Raw genomic sequence first — 22,005 nt, 5'->3', positions numbered from 1 at the left:
CAGAATGTCAGTTTATCATCATGAAACGTATGCATAGGCTGAAAGAAAGGTGTTAGAAACATAAAACACCACATTGACTAACAAGACAACAGCCGAGACACAAGCATGAAAAGCGTGTATAGGGGGCAAAACTGACTCAAAATCACAAACATGCACTCAAAACGGGAATGCAATTTTGAGTGCCAACAAGTTACATGGACCTCAATGTTAGAGCGAGCATAAATTCATTCTCTCATCACTCTTTGGCAGCCAGAAACTTTCGTAGTGAAAAAATTTCTTAGCTTGCCAAGATTTACGTTAATTTGCTATTAATTTAAAATGGTATGCCGAGTGTGGCATATGATTCATTGTATTATACAGATTTTATTTTGCATCTGTGTATTTTATTTCTCACAATAATTTATAATTATGTATATTTGTATGCGTTCGAAAATCTGGTAGAATATGAAGATAGTGAAGAGGAAGGAGAATTTGCCCAAAAAGACAGCCTTCAAATTCACCAAGTATTACCTCTAAGACAAATAGCTCCCGACAAAATTGAAAATGAAAAATTTGTTCCCAGAATTACGTACGGAGATTTTTCTACAAATGCAAACCAGGTCTCATTTTTCTTTGTTCTCTTTTATATTATATTTAATACGGTTTTATAGAGGTATTTTTTGAGACTGTAAGAATTTGAGCAATGTGTTTTAGAGATAGGGTGGGTTCCATTGTATGGAAGACTTATTAGGTTCAATTCTTGAGTTGCTGACTCAATTCTCGGGAAGAGATTAAAAATGCAGTGCAATGTGCAGTGGGTTGTCTTGTGGGAATTGCCCAGGTTCTATTATTATGAAACTTGTGTGAACAAATCTGAAATAGAAAATGTTTTAACTGTGAACGACTATAATTATAGATATAGATTATAGGATAGAATGGTAAAGAGATGAGGAGAAATAGAGAGGATGAGAGGAAGAGATTAAAAATAGGACATACATAATTGATCTTCCATACATCTATGGCGTACCCATTGCACACTAAGGTGCGATTGCTAGTTGTAATACATGAGGGAACTTAGCATATGAAGTTTATGATTTGGTTCAAGATTATGATTTAGAGTATTTATTATCATTTATAATCTTGGGTTTAGAAATTAAATTTTAAGATCAAGGTTAGGGTTTGGTTAGGTTAGGGTTAGGGTTTGGATGTACATGTATGTTATATTCATACCTAGATATGCAAATTAATCTACATTCTTATATATGTATAATTTAGGATCTCCCCTTAAGACATGTCATTGAATTATATAGTTAATTATATACTTCTAATTATTAAGACATTAAAAATAATAACATATGTACATTTAAACATGAATATTGAAAACATATATATGCACGTCTATATCTAACACATCAACATATTTACATGTACATTTATGAAATAAAATATACATTTTAATCTACATTCTTATATTTTTTAAAATATTTTTTCTAATGTTTTTATAAATTTGTTTTCTAAATTTTATATTAAATTATAAATTTTCTAATATTTTTCTAATATTTTTTTAAATTTGTTTTCTAAAATTTATATTATTATAAATTTTCTAACATTTTTCTACTATTTTTTCTAAATTTTTTTTCTAAAATTTATATTAAATTATAAATTTTCCAATGTTTTTGTAATGTTTTTTCTAAATTTTATATTAAATTCTAATTTTTCTAATGTTTTTGTAATTTAAAAAAAAAATTGTTTTCTAAATTTTATATTAAATTATAAATTCTCTAATGTTTTTGTAATGTTTTTTTCTAAATTTGTTTTCAAATTAAATTTTCTATTATTTTTCCTAATGTTTTCTAAAATGGTTTTCTAATGTGTTTTCTATATTATATTTTTCTGTTTTCTAAATTAATATAAATAAACAATAAAAATATTAAATTAACATTTAAATATACTTTCAAAACCATTAAAAACGTAAATAACATTCAAATATACTTTTAAAACATTAAAAAAATGAATAGAAAACATTAAAATCTACTTTAATAACATTAAAAAATACTTTAAAAACATTAAATTAATACTATTTACACATACCTGATGATGAGAATGAGAAGGAAAACGACTGGATGACGCTGATGGAGGTACACAAAATGCATGTTCGCCCCAATGTTCGCTCAATCAACAGTTGCCATGAAAATGACTTCCAAAAGTCAAAAGAGGCAATTTAAGTGAGAAAATCGGCACTACACATGTTCGCGCGAACATGTACACTGCGCATGTTCATACGAACATGCCTTTTTACGCGTGTACATGTTCGCGCGAACATGTGCAAGACATGTGTTCGTGTGAACAGGGCTTTGTTGTTCGCGCGAACAGTTAGCAATTATGAATCCGAAAATTTGACAAATTTTCTAACTTTGTTCGTCCCACTAAAGTGAAACCCATTATTGTGGGTTCACCCTATTCCAATTCCACCTCTTTGGGTGGAATTGAAATACCCCTTTTTTGGTACAAAATGACATAAGTATTCCAATCGTATGCCTATTCTTTATTCCTACCTGCCACAACCAAACGGAAAATTTGATGATTTTAGGAATAGATAAATGCCTATTCCAGTCCTATTCCGCTTGCCAAACGGGCCCTTATTGGCAGAAGACGGGAGCCAGACTTGCCCTGAGCGCTGCAAGAGAGGCAGAGCAGAAGCTGATTGACAACCTCAACAAACTCAAGGAGGATCTGGCAAAGCTGTTTGCAGAAGGAGCACGTGGGAAGGAAGCGGGACACATGACAAAGCTGAAAGACTACGGATCCAAGTGTTTAACCCAGAGAAACATCGGATACTATGACGCTTTCAGAGAATAGAAGGAGAAGGCAGATTTTCAAGCCAACCTCAATCGCCTGAACCTTGCTGCCACCTATGACAAAGTTGAAGAGATGGTGGAAACACACCAGGTGCCTGACGACTTCCACTTCATTGAAGAACTGATAAAAGAAGGAACAGAGTACAGGCTTCTCGTAGAACCTCTTGATGTGGCTAATTCTTACAGGCTGGGGAAGCACGACGATTCGAGGCATTATATGAAAAATGCAAGGCTTCGTCGTTATAAGGCTCTTGAAAAGTGGTTGGCAAACATAAAACCCAAAGAAAAGAAGATTGTTGTGATTAGTGGTCCGCAAGATATAACAAGGGGTTCGTGCTTCTGGGCTCATGTGGAAGAAGTTTCGTGGATTACGAGCAGTCCAAAGGAGAATCCAAATGTTAAGAGTACAAAGTGCAGCGAGTTCCAGAACTATGTGAAGCAACTATTGGCGAGGAACGAGTTGTTTGTGAAGGAAGTTAAGGCGGGAGATTCCACTTTTGTCAAGTGGTGGAATAAGCTGAGCCAGCAAGAAAAGCAAGCCTCCCCCATTGCTTATATCTTTTGAGGCATAAACTGGCTGGGACATTATTATATCAGTTTTTTTTTTTTGGATTGGTTGGCCCTCTTTAGAAATTTAGCTGATACTGCAGTTGAAGTGGAGCCAACGATGTGAAGACTTAAGATTGCACATAAACTTTGTTTGTGTTTCAGTTATAACCGTTCTGCACGGAGAATGCTGCATAAATTTATATTTTACTGTTTTAGGATTTTGTGATTACTTCCTGTTTCTTATGTAGATAGCTTTTGATTTATTCTCTTTTGTAATGTAGCACAGTAATAATTTCCCTGGGTATTTCAGGACGCTAATGTAAATTCTCTCTTTTCGAGTTTAGTGGGTGGTGAAAATCAAATCTGTAAGACATTTGCAGTGTAAGGTTTACTCCATTTATGAGTTTGAGACCGGCGTTGTCCTTTCATCTAATATTATAATTTATATCTTTCATTGTCGTTTTTTTTGATGATCTGAAATATGTGAAACAAGGATGCAATGCATCTAGCCCCTGGTGATAGTAGTCTAGTTCGTGTAGATAGTAGTTTAGTAGTTTTGATTTGTGTTGAGGATTGTAATTTTGATTTTTGTTGAGTTCAATATAAAGAAATACTATTAATATAAAGTGTTGTGTAACAATTAAAACAAATGTTTGTTTAGAATTTTTTTAAGAAAGTCTACAATAATTTGTTCCATTAATATAATATATATTATAACTTTGTAGTTGCAAAAGGTGATTGAATAATAAATTGTTCTATTGGACAAACAAATAAAAGAAAAAGTTGCACTACCTACCGTAGTACAAAACAATCACTCAAATTATCAATAAATATATTGTGTTGAATTATTTTAAATACAATAAATATGATAACTTTATAGTTCAAAAAATAATTGAATAATAAAATATTGAAATTGGACAAACAAATTAAAAAGTAAAATTGCATTGAATGTTATAGCTAAACTAATAAAATAATATAGATCAAATTTAAAAATCATTTATTTTGTACTTGAATAATTATTAGAATTTGATATATTTATCCTTTGTTTACGGAACTTGCTTTGATGTGTTTTGGGAAAACCTTATCGATGTATTTGAATGGATTGCAAACTCATATATATATATATATATATATATATATATATATATATATATATATATATATATATATATATATATATATATATATATATATATATTGGGATTTTGAGTTACAATGGGGAATCTTATCCCTTTGCCTGAAGGGATTTAGATGTAGCAATTTAATTATTTAAGCTCACACCATAAATGTTTGTTAAGTAGGTACATGTTTAGGGTCAGATTGTATACATATACAATTTGTACTTAAAGGTTGGAGTTATTTGAAATTGACAATCATAAACTGCACGGTATTATCGGATTTATTTATGGTACAGCTTGTGATTTAGAAATTATTATACTGATGAAAATTTTGATTATGTGATTTTTAAAATCAAATGATTTCTCAATTCCCCTACTCTTACGCCCACATCGGTCCTGTTGGATCGTAACTATTCATTGAAGTTGTAGACTGGTGTGATCCATCATCAAGAGTGGCTTTAGGTCTTTGGTGTTTGGGAATAATTACAACTCTCTAACTCTTACTTTAATTTACTCCTATTTAAATTGGTTGTCTTGTCGAGATTTTTTTACAATAAATCCATTGTCTTTCCACAAATTCTTTTACATGGCTACGCAGATTAATAATGAGAGATTTAGAAACATGATTATTATATTTATTTTAAGATAGTAAATATAGCAAATATATTAGATTAGAGCTATCAAATTTCTAAAATCTCTTAGTATTATTATTCTCTTTTTAAAAATTGATTGTATAAATAATTTTTATTATCAATATTTTTGATCATCACAAAAAAGAGGGAGGAGATAAGATAAGATAAGAAAATGATATTAATCCAACAAGAGACCAACAAAGGGGTCTAAGGGACTAAAAAATACAATAGGGAAGAAGAGCAATCCAGTGGGAGCACCAAACGGTGTCCAAAAAAGAGTGAATAGGAAAGAAAAGAAAGAAAACAAGCAACACAAAAGAGAGAAGGATCAACAATCCTTTCTTGGTACACATAAGTCTTGCATAGAACAAAGAGGGCCCAAGACAAGAACACAAGTAAAAGAAAGAAAGAAAGAAAAGGTCCAACAACGAAATGGATAGAGGCGACTAGGGACACTGTGATGTTGATGAGTGTAATAGGAGGAGTGTCACTAATGAAGAGGTACACCATGGGGTCACCTAGAACTAGAGAGATTGATGGTAGGGCATCATCATACCCAAGCTAGAGAGAAGGGAAAAGGGTGAGAAGAAGAAGGGGGTCGTGATAGTGTGGTGAAGCTACTTGCATGTCAATTGGCCTTAGAGGCCATAGAGGCCGACCTTGACTCCCAACTTGAAAGAAAAGAAAACTATCTCCAACCACTCCCATGGGGTTTCAAATCACCACCCACAAATCATCCAGTCAGGCAATTAAGACAAGAACCTGAGCCTACTTAAGAACTGCCACTAGGTACGTGTCCTAGAATCCAACCTTTAAGACCTGTTGGAATTGATCATAGAGGCTGATCTCCACTCCCAGCTAGTAGGAAAAGTGTCTCGAATCACCGCCTTAAGGTTTTTGATCGCTACCTATTTACCCTCCTGTTGGGCAGCCACAATAAGAGCCCGAGCCTACTTAAGTTTGGTCACTTGTGATCTAGTAAGATCCTCATCAAGATAAACCTTGGTGGGGAGAGAGAAGAGCTTCCTTTTTTCCTTAAGAGCCCGAAGGCAGTTAGCAAGTGAGAGGAACCGAATAAAGAGGGTATTGTCATACCTGACCTAGGTGCAATCTATTGAAATATTAGTGATATCTAGTTGGTCTTTAAGGAAGGAATAGCCCACTACAAGAGGCTCAGAAGAATAAGAAAGAGGGAGACCACAAACACTCAAGTTTAGTTCATGGGTGAACCACCTCACAATAGGTGTATCATAGTCATGCACTAGGCCTTGCTTAGGAATAATATATTCAAACTAAGGACTATTTTACCCTAGCATGAGATGCATTTAATCTTATCAACCCAGGGACGTATACTTGAAATGGTCAGCATAATATGTGCATTAGGTCTCTTAATGAGTCACTAAGCTTATGTTGGAGGAAAGTAAAAATGCAAGGAAAAGAACTTACACTACTGCTGCAGGAAGGTAAAACACTTAACTCAATGAATACTGGAAATACAATGGAAAAGATAACAGATATTCCAACTTGACTCATCCACTAAAATTGTTCTCACATATGTTGCAAGAACATTCACAGATTGTGATGCTACAAGAAGGAACTTACTATTTCTACTTAATATACTACTAATTCTTGAAAATAAATCTATTCTATCCTAATCTAATCCACCTCCCAAGTGGGCCCCCTTTGTTGGCTTCTTTAAACTATTAACATATGATAGAAGCCAAAGAAAACTATTTCATTCCATTTAGATATTCATTACATAACATAGAACTATAAAACACAACTGTAAAAGTTAATAGTTTGCTCTTAGAACTTTTCTTCTTACTCCCTAAAAAAAACTTAACACACTGGGGTCGATTCCTACATATATAGGAGATCAACACTTTATTCCATAATAGAAAAGTAAATGTCCTAGCTTTAAATCTGCATGAGAGAAAATAGGAAGAACAACTGATGGTGGGAAGAAGAAATAATGGCTTAAGGCAGGAATAATAAAGTCTTAACATCTGCACGCCACAGAGTAAATCCAGAGAAGGTAATGAATCTTTGTAGCTCCTTACTCACTGTCGTGTTTTCTAGAACCGTTACAAATTTCTCCACCATGGTTGCTCCTTAGCGCTCACTTCTCCTTAAATGTTGTTGATGCCTAACTTTTGAATCCCTCCAATCATCTTTCAGTCTTCATTAACAGGTTAGTTATGACACAAATCATGTTTGCAAATAAACATTTACCAAATTAAATTCAAACATAAGAACACACATTTTGATAACTATATGAAATACTGCATACTAGATATAATATGAGCAAAAGATGACATAGTTTCTACCCCATAGATTCATCAAAGGTTCAGTAAACATAGGTCCATAAGTGTTTTAACAAACACAAATAGAGTATCAACAAAGTATCTTAAACACCACAAAATAAAGGCAAATTTTAGTCTCATCAATGGGCATGCCTAATCCTTTCATCAACCATTTTGGTTTGGACCAACTTCTCCACCCCGCAGAGAGACACTGGGTTGGGGTTTTTGCAAATAGATGCCCAAGATTTTAGCTATTATTCTAATTCAATCTAACAATGTTTCCTATCAAGTTCAAATTGTTTCTCCTTTAGTGTGTGGATATTAGACAATGGCGACTTGAAATCAAATAGTTGGCACATGTACGTGTCCATTTCCTTTGAGAGCTTTGCTATTTGTGAAGTAATAACTGTGTCCAACTGGAAGTCGAATTGTTTCTTCAAATTAGTCTATATTTCTTCAAGTTGAGGCATTTGAGTGACTAACTTTTGAGAGAGGTTGGCTAATGAAGAAACTATATCTTTCAATGCTATATTATCCTTCTCAAATTTTGTTAAATGATCAAGAATTTGTTGAAATGCGACAGGATCAAGTGAGGGATTCATTCTATCAAACAATTGATGCACAAACCCCAGATACCTACACTATACACCCCATGACACTATTCACCTACAACACTGTTCATCATGGGACTGTTCACCATGGCACTACTCACCCTCTATTAGATTCATTCTATCAAATAATTGACATGCAAACCCTAGCTACCTACATTGTACACCTCACGACACTGTTCACTCGCAACACTATTCACATGATACTGTTCACCATGGCACTGTTCACGTGACACTGTTCACCATAGCACTGTTCACATGACATTGTTCACCATGGAACTGTTCACCTGTAACACTGCTCAAGCAGCACTGTTCACTATGGCATTTTTCAACCAATTTTGAATAAAAAATTATCTTGATTCTTATTTCTTTTGCATAGTTTTTTAAAATTAAAAATTTGTATGCAGAATTGATGCTAAGACTTAATTTTTCTTGAACAAATCTTGCGTTGTAGTTGTACACTTTTTGCAATAAGGTTGTTGTGGTTATTTTACTTTTTTGTAATACATCATCATAAAATTTCATTAGGGTATATGGGGTTAATTATGTAAATTCTCTTTCTATTAAAAGGACAAGTTTATAAGTTTGTTGACCGTAAATAAGTTGAAAAAATTGGTCAATACATTATGATCATCAGATGAGATAATGTGGATTAATATAATTCAAATATATTTCTACATATCTGTAACATAAATTTAGAGAGAATTTGTTGCTTTTTAATTGATAAATGTGAGAAAACTATCATTTCAAGTGCAAACGATAGTAGTAACACTTTTTAACAGAAAAAATGCTAGCTAAGGTCTCTCCTTTCAAATAGGTACTAGTAGAAAGAACAAAGAAGAAAACCTCCATTCTTGTCTAGAACATTAGTGAATTTTAAAAGGGCATACCCAGCTTACATTATTTATGAAGATGTGATTACTTTAATTGACACCTTTTGTCATATAATTATTTTAATTTAACATGATTATATATAATCTCCTCTTTCATACTTCGAGGTCTTCAAAGGACTTTTCTTCCTTTTTAAGTTTGTTTTAAATTGAGTATTCATGCGAGCCTTGATGTTTTCTAGTCTTTTTTAATTCGAGAGATGTGGAGCTTTGTCTTCATGCAAGTCTTGATGGTTTCTAGTTTTTTTTTTTTTTTGAGAGATGTGGAGCTTTTCAAGCTCTCCCTTGAATCCCTGAGTCTACCAGAAACTAACTTATTTATAATTGTTAGTGTTAAACCCAACATGAAATTTATAATTAGGGAGTATTTGAAAATAAGGAAACCATTGGATTTAACTGAATTAGCTTTTAATACTAAAAAACTATTTTGTAACAATTTTTATTTCAAACTTCATTGGTATTTTATTAACTTATTTTTGATCCCCTACTTTCATATTATCTTGAACTACTTGCCAAGTAAAAAACCAATTTGAATCTTTGAGTGTGAATTGCAGTATTTGGAATAATGTCAACTAATTTGAAATTGAACACCTATTTTATTTGTATCTTCTTTTTTTGGTTTAATTAGTTTTATGGACATTTCCTATTATTAATTTGGTCTTGCAATTTAAGTGTTAATGGATCCATTGAGCAAAGGGGTGTGGTAGTTTAATTTTTAGTTTGATGCTATTCACTGTTTCTCACGAGAAATATTAGAGGCTTGAAATTTGATATTTTTGCAATCCCATGTCGATGTCTAAAGAGATCAAGCTTAGGTTTTTAATGGGGTTTTAAGGGGTGAGGGTTATTGCTATATAAAGGTTGTTCTCTTGAGATAGGCGTTGAGAGTCTATCAATAAATAGGACTGCTTTAGTTTCAGTTTGTTATCCATAGACGAGAATCTAGAGTAACAATATATAGTAGTTGATCTTGATAGTATTTTGTGTTGATCAAGAGTCTTTATCTTTGATGCAACACATCATAAAGTGATGAGCTTATTTCCTTTACACATGTCAATTGTGTTTGAGTTATCTTATGATGGTTGTCATTGACTGTGGTTTAACAAACTTGGTTTAATACACTTGGCTGTTAGCATAACACCTGATAGCGGATTCCAAATATGATTATGTTTGAGTTAAGGAATAATTTATACATTTTATGAAAGGAAAGGTTTGTGCTCGCTCTTTCTGTAAACCCTATCTTGAGGGTTGCCGCTATGAGAGGAAATTTGCTCTAATTTGTAGTTCATTTTGGGATTTTACTATGATGTTGTGCTACTTGAAAGGAAGATAAAAATGATTTTTTTTAGGGATATGCTTTGTTTAGAAAGGTATTTTTGAGAAGAAAAATCATGAACAGGTTTTGGTTGATTCTTTTCTCTTCTATCCGTATTGTCATTTTTGATATGTGCTAATATAAGTTCTCTTTTGATAATGAACATGGCAAATAACAAAAATGGTTTTCGAAAATGATAAGCAAAATAGTATTGGGGCGGACAACAACAACATTCTTGGTCAAAGAATTAAACTAAGAATAAAGGTATTTGAAATGTTACAACATGTATGTGTCGTGTTTCTTGATTTCCATTTTCTTAGGAAAATGAAATACTATGCCAGTTTCATTTATTTAAGGGTTCGAAGAAAATTGATAAATTTCTTCAAATTGTTTTTTAAATGGTAAGAGCAAACAAAGTTTTTTGAAGACACTATCTCTCTTGTGAGGCTTATATGAAAAGATTTATGGTTTAATATTTCAGCAAACACTTCTAATCATTTTCGTAAGCTTTTGGAAATAAAAGATGAAAAGATTTATGGTTTAATATTTCAGCAAACACTTCTAATCATTTTCGTAAGCTTTTGGAAATAAAAGATGATTAACTCTTGTGTGAATAATCATTTTAAAATCACCAAATTTTGTTTATTGAAAACCCTAATTGAGGAATTTGACAATTGCTTCTACAGATGTGATATACATGCTTTGCAAGGGTTTGTAAACAACTTGTAAAATAAAATATTTCCCAAAAATTTCTTGATAATTTGAGAGGTTAAATCAGTTGGGAAATAAGTTGTAAACTATTGTATTTCAGTTAAAGTTTTGTTTTCTTCTAGTGGACACTTTCACAAGTTAACAATGTCTTGTAGAAGACTGATAGAAAAGGTACTTTTGGACATTTTGGTGATAGTTTTACATTTCATAACAATTAAAAACTATTTGTAACTGACATCACTCTATTGCTTGTAAATTTTTTATATTCCTATATAAGGGAGTATGTCTGAAAAGAAAAAGAGTGTGAAGCTATACATATATATATTTTGTATTTAGAATACCTATGAAGAACTAAAAGAAAAATCATTGATTCATTTATATGCATGGGTGTGTGTATGTAAAAAACATACTGTTATGCATGTAAAGGTTATTATTTCAAACACATCATAAGGAAGAAGGTTTGAAGCTAGTGTTGTAAAAGAAAATTAGTGCTTAATAAAGTTCAAATTTAAATGGAGTAGTTTTTCTCCCTATGAGTAAACTGCAAGGATTTTCGAGGATTTTCCACTTGACATAAATCTTGTGTGTGTCTCTCTCTTGTGAGTTATATTATTTTTCTCTAATATTTAGTATTCTAGTTTGAGATCATTTAATTGAATATTATATTCATATTTCATTTTCGGTTAGAGTTTTTAAAGATTAAAAGCATGTTGTTCTGATTCAACACCCCCCTAGAACAATATCGACTTCCAACAAGTGGTATCAGAGCTAAGGGTTCCCTCATAGGTTTGTCTATAGGAACTTTTCTTGGGATTTTTTTTGGAAGTAAAAATGGCATGAGTTGAAGGAGCTTTCCTTAATCAAGCTCCATTATTTGATGGGAATGATTATATTTTTTGGAATGTTATGAAGGAAGCTCTCATACATTCTTTGGATGTTAGAATGTGGGATGTAGTCATTATAAAGGATACTAGTCCAACAACAATACCCATTGATCCAACTAATAAACTCACATATGAATTAGATAAAAGAGCTAGATATGCTCTTTTATGTGGTCTTACTAAAGATGTTTTTGCCAAAGTAATATACAATCTGCTAATGACATTTGGGTAAAACTAGAGACCATATACCAAGGAGATGAGAAGGTCAAAGAGTCAAAATTGATTACTCTTAAAACTCAATTTGATAATCATAAGATGAATGAAGACGAAAATATAGCAACATATATTTTAAGAGTTGATGAAACAATAAATGCTAGACGAGGTCTAGGAGAAGAAATCAAAGAATGAGATAGAGTTTCAAAAGTTATAAGGTTTGTTTTACCTAAGTTTGAAACTAAAATTTCAACCTTGGAAGAGAAGAAGAACTTCTCTAAAATGACTCTACATCAATTACAATGAATCCTAACTACCTATGAAATGAGAATTAGCAATCTGGCTAGTTCTACATCAAAAGAGACAACCTTTCAGGCTAAGAAGCAAGAAGAGAGTGATTCAGATTTAGCTAAAGCCTTAGAAGCATTACTTGTTAGGAAAATGAAAAAGAAATACCGAGGTAAACCAAAATGTTTTAGTTGTGGGAAAGTAGGACATTTTTTTGCAAAGTGTCACTATGCAGTCCAAGATGATATTGATGAGAAAGATGAATTTTTTTCTAAAAAGAAGACTTAAATGAAGAAACAATCAAGTGATCCTGATGAGGAAGAATAAAGATTATTTATAGCAAGATTATTAATAGCTAAAATAATAAATGTTCCTAAATTAGAAACAAGTCCATCTAAATCTTCATCTGATTTAGAAGAAGAAGTTGACCTTGAAGAATAACTTCTCCAATCTTTACAAGAATTGAAGAGATTTCAAAAACTAATTTCAAATCATGAAATTGATAACAAGAAATTTCATGTTGATTTAGAAGAAGAAAATGAGTTAATTGAAAATCAAAAGTTGTTACTTGATGAAAAAGACAAGAAATTGATTTCTTTGCAAAACCTAATCGATAAATTTGATTTAAACATAAAAGAAGAAGAGACTTCAAAAAATAAGAAAAATAATTCTTTTAAGGGTTATTGCTTCAGTTGTAATGTTTTTGGTGATAAGGCATATATCAATGCAGTTTAAGTAGTACCAACTATGGTTTGAAGAAATTAATCAAATGTTTCAAGTGCTTTCATTATGGTCATTTTGCAAATCAATGTAAACTAAATTTCAAGTCTAGACAAATATAGAGACAATGACTAGTTGTGAAAACAAGTTTAAAACCCTAGAAGACTTTGATGGAGGATTTGTTCTTTTTGGGGATAATTCAGGTGCCTATATCATAGGTTGTGGTTCAATTTCTCTTAACAAAGACACTCCTATACATGATGTATACTATGTAGAAGGCCTAAAAAATAATCTTCTAAGTGTAAGTTAGATTTGTGATAGTGGATATTTCATTTATTTTGATGCTAAATGATGCTCAATAAAAAATAAGAGGGATAAAGTAATTTTTAGTGGATTGAGAACATGAGGAAATTTCTATAATTTGATTGATTCTACAGTTAGGGAATCATCATTGATAAATACTTGTCTTTTAAGTCAAGTTAAAAAGGTTAGTGGTTTACCTCTAATCAGCAAACCAAATTTTTTTTGTGAAGAATGTGTGGAAGGTAAAAAAACTAGAACTTCTTTCAAAATAAAAGAACATCTGTCAAACATACCATTAGAACTTGTTCACACTAATTTATGTGTACCAATTAAAACTCCATCCTTGAATGAGGAAAAACACTTCATGTTATTTGTAGATGATTATTCAAGAATGATTTGGGTAACATTCTTGAAAACCAAATCTAAAACATTCAAACATTTTAAAATATTTAGAAAAATGGTGGAAGGGAAACATAGTTGAAGTTAAAATGTTTGAGGTTAGATAGAGTGGTGAATTCACCTTTCAGGAATTTATTGAGTATTGTGAAAAACATGTATGAAAACACAATATTCAACTACATGTACATCATAACAAAATGGACTTGTGGAAAAAAAAAAAATAGAACTGTTAAGAAAATGGCAAGAATAATGTTAAATGAAGCAAAATTACCTGATAAATTTTGGAAAGAGGTTGTTCATATTGTTGTATATATTCTAAATAGGGCTCAGATTAGAGTAAGGACTTCTTACACTCCTTATGGATTATGGTGTGGTAAAACAACAAATTTCAAGAATTTCAAAAATTTTGGTTGTAAATATTTTATTAAAAAGGACAATTGTTCTTTAGAAAAATTTAACACAAGATCTGATGAATGAATATTCCTTGGGTATTCTACACATAGTAAAGCTTTTAAATACTACAATAAAATATTGCATAAGATTGTAGAAGCTATAAATGTGGTGTTTTATGACAATTCATTATTACACAACAATAATAGTACAGATCTTGAAAATGTCTCTTTTGAAAGAATAAAAGCCATATCTAATGATAAAAAATAAGATGATACCTATTTAGAAACACTTGATGCAAATAAGCAAGAAAATTTTTCAACTCCTAAAACAACAAATATTGGTTTAAAAATGACTAAAACTCCATCTACAATTATTTCTAAAAGACACCCCGAGTCTCAAGTTATTAGAGACGTAGAAGGATGGATTCCAACTAGAAGGAAAGCCAAAACAGATGAGCATGCTCATATTGCTAAACATTTTTTTCTGATATCAAATTTTGATCCAAAAAATGTGACTAAAGCATTGATTGATCCTTGTTGGTTGAATTCTATGTAGGATGAAATAAATCAAATTGAGAAAAATAAAATATGGGAAATTGTTTCTAAACCTGATGAGAAGAATGTCATAGGTGGAAAATAGGTGTTTCAAAATAAATTGAATGAAGATGAAAAAGTAGTAAAGAAAAAAGCTAGATTTGTATGTAAGGGTTATGCTCAACAGGAAGGTATTGATTTCAATGAAACTTTTGCACCAATTACAAGAATGGAATCCATCATAATCTCTCTTGCATGTGCCACTTATAAAAAGTCCATAGTTTATCAAATGGATGTTAAAACAATTTTATACATGAAAATCTAATTTTTTGGGAGCATGCGTAAACAAGCAAATGTTAGTAGCATGTTCATAGAGCAAGATTTTAATCAAACAAAATACTACTAACTACTATTGTATTTTAGTACACTAATGCAACCAATAAAAAATAGTCCCACACAACCTTGGAGTAGCTCAACAAGGGCACCCAAATGAGACCTTATTGGTGTGCTCAAGATTGAGGGATGTGAATGTGCTCTCCTCAAACATAACTATTAAATCCCAAGATGACAAAAATATGAAAATGAGTATGAACCTATGCTAAATGAGTGAAGAAAACTTCAAGAAATGGCTATGGAAGCAACCATTCTTGAAAGCATTCAAGGATAATGGAGATGGATGTAAGAAATAAATCTAAAAATGCAATTCTACCATGAACATGCAAAAAAATGCAAGAAGTAAACAACTACCAAAGGGTTAGTACTAAAATCTCTAAAATTACTAGAAAACTCTAAGCACAAACTAGCATGATAACAATGCAATGGAGGAGAGAAAAATGTTTGAGACAAGAGCTCTATTTATAGGCTTGAGGGAGACCTTGAGGAGGTGGCATCTATGTGGAATCCACATACGCTCCATAAGGGAGACACATGGGCTAAAGGACAAGCCATGAAAAAGTCAAAAGGAACCTTTATGATTTGAGTGCTCAAGGTTTGCTCACACATGTGTGAGAAACCTTGGGGATCGGAGGGGGGAGAAAATATGTAAGAGTAATTTTGGAGAAGCTAATGAAAGAGGGGCTCCTAGGGATTGAGTTGTTCACACATGTGTGAGCAACCACTTAGGGGCTAAAAGGTGTTTAAAAGGGAGCTTAGGATTAATAAAGTGGGTTTATCAAGTGGGTAGGCTTAGAAGGATGAGAGTGATGGGTGGTAGGGGTTTGGTTTTAAGTGGGATTATGATTAAATCAAATAGGATTTGATTTAATCATAGGATTAGAGAATTTAATAAAGTGGATGGAAATAAATAAATAAATAAATATATTAAAAGAGGACTTATGGAGCACTTTGTATTAAATGAATTCAATATATTATTGGTGAATATTTAAATTAGATTTAAATACATTAGGGAAGTGAACCAGTTTAATTAAATAAATTTAATTAAATAAGTAGAGGAACAATACAGGTTGCCCTGGAGAGGAGAGGAGTCCTAGGAGCCATGTCATAGTGACAACAAGGGAGGATGGTGCCCCCTCAAGAAAATGGGGCAAAAAGGGTAAATTGTGCCCAATTTTCTTGAAAAAAATGAGTAGAAGAAAATGAAGGAAAAGGCTTAAAACATTATTTGGCATGACTTGTGGGATAGACAGGAATAAACACAACAATGATCACTTGCACCAAAAAGATGGATAATGAATCTAAATGCATCCTAACTACATGATAATAAGGGATTCAATTGTGTTCATATTGGAGAGCACACCCTAGTTTGATTTATCAAAATGAGTTATGCATTAGATGCTATAGTAGCATAAATGACATTGTTCCATTGTGTAGACTAGACTCTCAAATACAATGTAGATTTCATTGCTATAATGGAACAAATGACATATACACACTAGAGAGGTTTGGGCACACCCAAAGTCTTTTTAGGGGTCTTGGTGGAAAGTGTGCTAACCCACTGCTGCTAGTTAGCAATGCATAACCATAACTCAAAAATTGGCATAGATGTGCCAAAGAATCAAGAGAAAAGATCATATCACAAAATGACCCATGTAATCGAGTTAAGTTGTTCAAATGATACCAAGATATTGAAGAGCGAGGCACAGTTGGGGAGGCTATCGCTAACACACAAAGATAAAATCAACAAAAGACCTTATGACCAAGTAGTCATTCAGTCCACAGTTCTTGCCATGAACTTTATTCTGATGGTGAATATGTTAAGCTTGTGTAGGAAGGATGTAGCCTATAAGTGAAAAATTAATTATTTTATTGAATTTATACTGAAATGATTGTGATTTTCCACTGGAAATTTTGTGAAAGGAACAAGTTTCTCAAACCATTTAGTCTCCATGTGATTTTTTGTAAGTTTTATTTGCAATCACTTATTTGATAAGTTTAGTTTGACGAGATGAAGCCCAGTGTCATGAGAGATGATGAATAGAATAATTTGGACAAGATGGTGGATGAAGGAAGAACTTGAATGAATTCATAGATTGATTGTGATAATCTTGGGCTAGAAGAAAAAGATAGATAAGGTGGAAATTGATTTGTATGAGCTGATTGAAAGAAGGGAATGTGATTAGTTTAGAGGATAAATGAATTGATTGCATGAATTAGAAGAAGTAAAAATTGATGGAAGGTAAAATAGATTATAACCAATGATAAGGGAGAACAAAGGATTGGTAAATGGATGGGAAGGGTGGGGAGACTTTTATGGATGCAATGATATAGGGATGAAATTAACGTTGAAAGAATATGGGGGACCAAAGGATATGGTATCGGATAATGGGGAGCCAAGGACCATGTTTCAAAGGAGTTAAAATGCCCCATACCAAGGATAGTAAATTGGAAGGAAATATGGTGGGAAAGGATGCATGGAAATGGAAAGATGGTGTGTAAAGGATACACATGGAGGAAATGGATATTCATGAATTGTTTCAATAGCATACATGGATATGATTACTTTTTTCTTTGTAAATTTTTGGTTCCTCTAGTTTTGATCACAAGTAAAGGTATGAAAGTGGAAGAGATATGAATACAAGACATAAGAGGGAGGGTATGAATATGAAAGGGATGAAATGAGTGGAATAATCAAGATCAAGGACATATGAAAGGAGGATGGTATTATATAGGACTATAGATGGAGGATGGAGGAAATGAATCTAACAAGGATGAGGCATACAAGATATGGATATGATGTCAAGATTAAATATGTGAAAGGATGGTGGGAGTATGTAGGATAATGTGCCGAGGATGGATAATTAAAATGATAAGTGCATATGGTTGGAGCTTCCCCCCAGTGTAGAGTGCAAGTGGAAGAGAAAAAGTGAGTGGATGGATAAGTGGAATTGGAAGACACTGGATACATGATAGGAAAACAAAGGGAGAGCTCAAGCATCTAGATAAATGGATGATAACCCCTAATATTTATTTCTCTTTCTTTATTATTTTCTTAGAATTTTAACTATTTTCTCATAGATGTTGGTAGGATAGTGAAAAGAAGGATGAAATGGGTTGGGAAATGGTGGACAAGGACTTATGAATTTTTTTGGATTAAGAGGGTGGAGTGGTTAGGAGAAAGACATGGTTGATGGATGCTAGGTTGGAAGATTTTTGAATGAGTGGATGAAGGAGGTGGAAATATCATCATTGGCACAAACCTTGAAGGGTGATTGACATGAGAAAATTTTGGGATATAGGGACCCAAAATGGACAAAGGAGATGATGGATTTAGGATGGTGGATTTTGGGGCATAAGGACCCAAAATGAAGTTGGAAGATGGAATATTTGAGAATTTATGGGTGAAGGAAGCCTTTGGATTAACAAAATTGGATGCCATTTTGAACTTTTCTTTGAGAATAATTGCTTCATTAAGTACCTTTGGAATCCACGTGATTTTTGAATTTTGCATTTTGAGCCTTTGTGGCTTTTTTTTTTTTTTTTTTCCTTCTTTTGCTTCTTATTTTTCTTTTCTTGAACATGTCTTTTACAGGGGCATGTTGATCCTTGGATTTTTGTAGATTTTTGGCTTGTTTCACTTTATCTTTGGCATCCAATTTGTTTCCATTGGCCATGGTATGGGTATATGAGGATAAATGGTATGAAGAGATTATGGATGAAATTATGGATGGTGAACATTGGAAGGAATTCAAGGATGTGTTCTTTTCTTGATCTTTATTAGGAGCATGAGGGGATGAAGTTGAAGAATTGGATATGGTGTATGGATGTATGTATGGACCCAAAATGGATGGAAGGGATGAAGGGTTTTTCTTTGGAACATAAGGACCCAAAATGGATAGAAATGAGGAAGGAATGGGAATATGGATATAATGGCCCAAAATTGACTGAGAATGTGGTGGATGGGAATATTTAGGTTTGGATGGAGGAATTTTGGATATGGAAGGAGGGGAAGGTGCACCAATATCTTGAGACATTATTTCTTCAATGGGATACTTATCATTTTTAATACCAAATGTGACTCCATGTTTAGGGGGTTCATAAGTGGATTAGATAGGTGTGGAAAGGTCTTGTGGAGGATTGGTATCATGAGAGGAATCATGAGGGATAATATTATCATGGGATGTATTGGGATCATGAAATGTAAATGAAGGGGTACTTTGATCTTGACTTATAAGAGCATCATGTGGTGGAATGGAAGGAATGATTGGATCATCTAGTGGGATAGGATCATATAATGGAGTGGATGGAATTGAATTATGAGATGGGTCATTTTGATCTTGATTGGGAGGAGAGCTAGTGGATTATGTAGAAGGAACATCTTCATGAGGTGGAGAATCTATGGATGCTAGCTCTTGAGATGGAATGGAATCATAAATGGGTGTAGTAGAGGGAATGCCTTGATCTTTATTAGAAAGGGTATTATGAGATGGATTAAGAGGTATAAATAGATTTTGAGTGATATATGAATTATGGGATGGGTAATTGCTTGGACCTAAAGGAGAGGAGGAATCCATAATGACATACTTTGGAACAATTTCTTGACATGGTATTGGGTGTACGACTTTGGGTGATTGGATCACCTCATTTTTGTATTTGGGAAAAATGGGTGTATTACAAGCCACAGATGATGGTGACTTTGGAGGATTAGGATTGTGTGATTGAGGTATGGGTAGGGGATTGGGATGATGGTTTTGGACATTAAGCTGAAAGTATGGGGAATTATATGGAGGATTTTGGTTGGATGGGACACAAGGATTATGGACTTGGAAACATGGGGAAAGAGGACATATGTTTTGAAAGGTAGATGTTTTCTTTTGACCCACATTTTGTAGGTTAAGGACATAAATTTTGAGTTCTTCAATTTATTTGGCAATGAAGTTTATGTTTGATGAATTATGTGGGCTATGAATGGAATCACATGTGGATGAATGATAATAATGTGGATTTACCTTGTCAAAGGTAGATGAAGAGTAATGAATGTGAGATGAATTAGGATTGGACATGCAATTTTGAGGACTGATTTGGTATGTGGGTTGAATGGGAGTTATAACTCCATATTGCCTTTAAAGGTCCACAACCATTTGGTTAAGCCAATTCTTATCCATTGAGATTAGATGAGGAGTGGTGAGAGATTTGATGAGAAATGAAATATGAACTTGGGACTAGGAGAAAGTTTGGACTTTGTGTTTAATTTGATTTGATATTGGATGAAGGTTTGAGATAACCTTGATGTAGATAAAGATTTTATGATATTGCAAAAAATTATATGTTAGATTGTGTTGGAGAACATTCATTCCAATGAAAGATTTGCATTCCCTTATGGCATTCAAGTTTATGTTTTAACAAAATTCATTCAAATGAAAGGTTTTGTTCAATTTTTTAAGTTATTTTTTATATACATAAATCAACTTAGAATAACCCATATCCTACAGAACCGCTGAAACTCATTTTTTCATTTTATATTTTTTAAAAATAAAATAAAATTTTAAAATAATAATTGTTAGTAGTTTTGCCCAAAACCTCAAACTAAATGTAAAAACAAAACCTAAAATTATGTTATTTTAGATTAAGGTAAAAATAGGTTTTGAAGGGACCTGAAACCCTTTAACAAAAAACATAAATAAGAATTAAGCACCACCAAGTTTTAGAAGGACTTGAAACCTAAAGTTCAAATAAAAAAACACATAAAACCTAGGTTTTACAGGGACTTGAAGCTACCAATTTAAACAAAAATAAACAACCATGTTTTACAAGGACCTAGAACCTAGAGTTTTAAACAAAGCTAGAAAAATAAAAAAAACTAGAAAAACCACCTGGACCAGAAACCAACACACTAGCAACCACGACCAACACCTACAAAAACTCTTTTATGATCTTTGATACCTCTTTTCCAACTTCCCCAATACTCTAGATGATATCAATTGTGGTTGAAATAGGAGCCCCAAGAGCCATAGTTACCTTTTTCTTCATACTCTACCTTGTTCTCTTGCTTGGTCCTCTTGGACTTCCCACCTCAACATTTTTTGGAGACATTATCTACTCATTGCTCTTCCTACCTAGACTAGCCATTGTTGCACACAAAATAGAGGTAACCTATTCCATTCTTTGACCACTTTCCTTAATTGAATGATGGAGTTCCAACTCATACTCTTTGAGTTTATCAGGAATTTTACCAACTTGTCTCTCTAGATGAACTCTCATTTCATGTTCATGGTCCAACTCATTCTGAATTACCCCAACTTTTTTCTTGAGCACCATAATTTTACTATAGATCCATGAGTCTTCTTGTAGGGAAGCCTCAACTTTGAGTTTGGTAGTATGAAGGAAAGATAATTTTGCTTCATGAGTCTCTTCCCTACACCCTTCAACAACCCTAATTGTAGTATCAGTGGAAAAGTTTTAGTATTGACTTGGGTCTTAGTATTAACATCCTATTTTTCAGTAATCTCCTCTTTTTTCTCTTCACACAGGCTATTATCCTTCATGACAAGGATGTAATCCTCATTTTCCTTTACACTATCCTCCATTTTCTCCTCACTATCATTCCTCTTTTGAGAAGAAGGGTGAATACTTTGTTTCTTTTTTTCATTGCCTAAGGCTTCCGAACATGCATTAGACCTAATTATTCTATCCTTACTACCCTCCACATTATCCTTACGGGTAGAAATATCTTTACTTCCAAAATAACCTTCCAGGTTGGAACTAATATCCACCATTTCCATTTTATCATCATTGTCAACAGAATTCTCAGATCTAGTAATTTCCTCCACATTTTTCTTTTTGCTCTCCCTTTTGTTACCCTTTTTGGTACTCTTATTGTCACTAGTACCTTACTCACTCTTAATCCTCTTAGAAT

The 22,005-nt window shown here is 32.8% G+C and overlaps 1 pseudogene; it reads left to right on the top strand.

Annotated features, from left to right (window-relative positions):
* Positions 1 to 3,402, top strand: part of LOC149540684 (protein EDS1L-like) — a 36,353-nt pseudogene extending 32,951 nt beyond the window's left edge.
* The last annotated feature ends 18,603 nt before the right edge of the window (positions 3,403 to 22,005 follow it).

This window comes from Cupressus sempervirens, chromosome 9 (genome assembly GCF_028749045.1).
Source record: "Cupressus sempervirens isolate cs-2001-9-10 chromosome 9, ASM2874904v1, whole genome shotgun sequence".
NCBI classification, from domain to species: Eukaryota; Viridiplantae; Streptophyta; class Pinopsida; order Cupressales; family Cupressaceae; genus Cupressus; species Cupressus sempervirens.
Note: the sequence above shows the minus strand (reverse complement) of the source record. Positions and strands in the feature narration are given on the sequence as shown.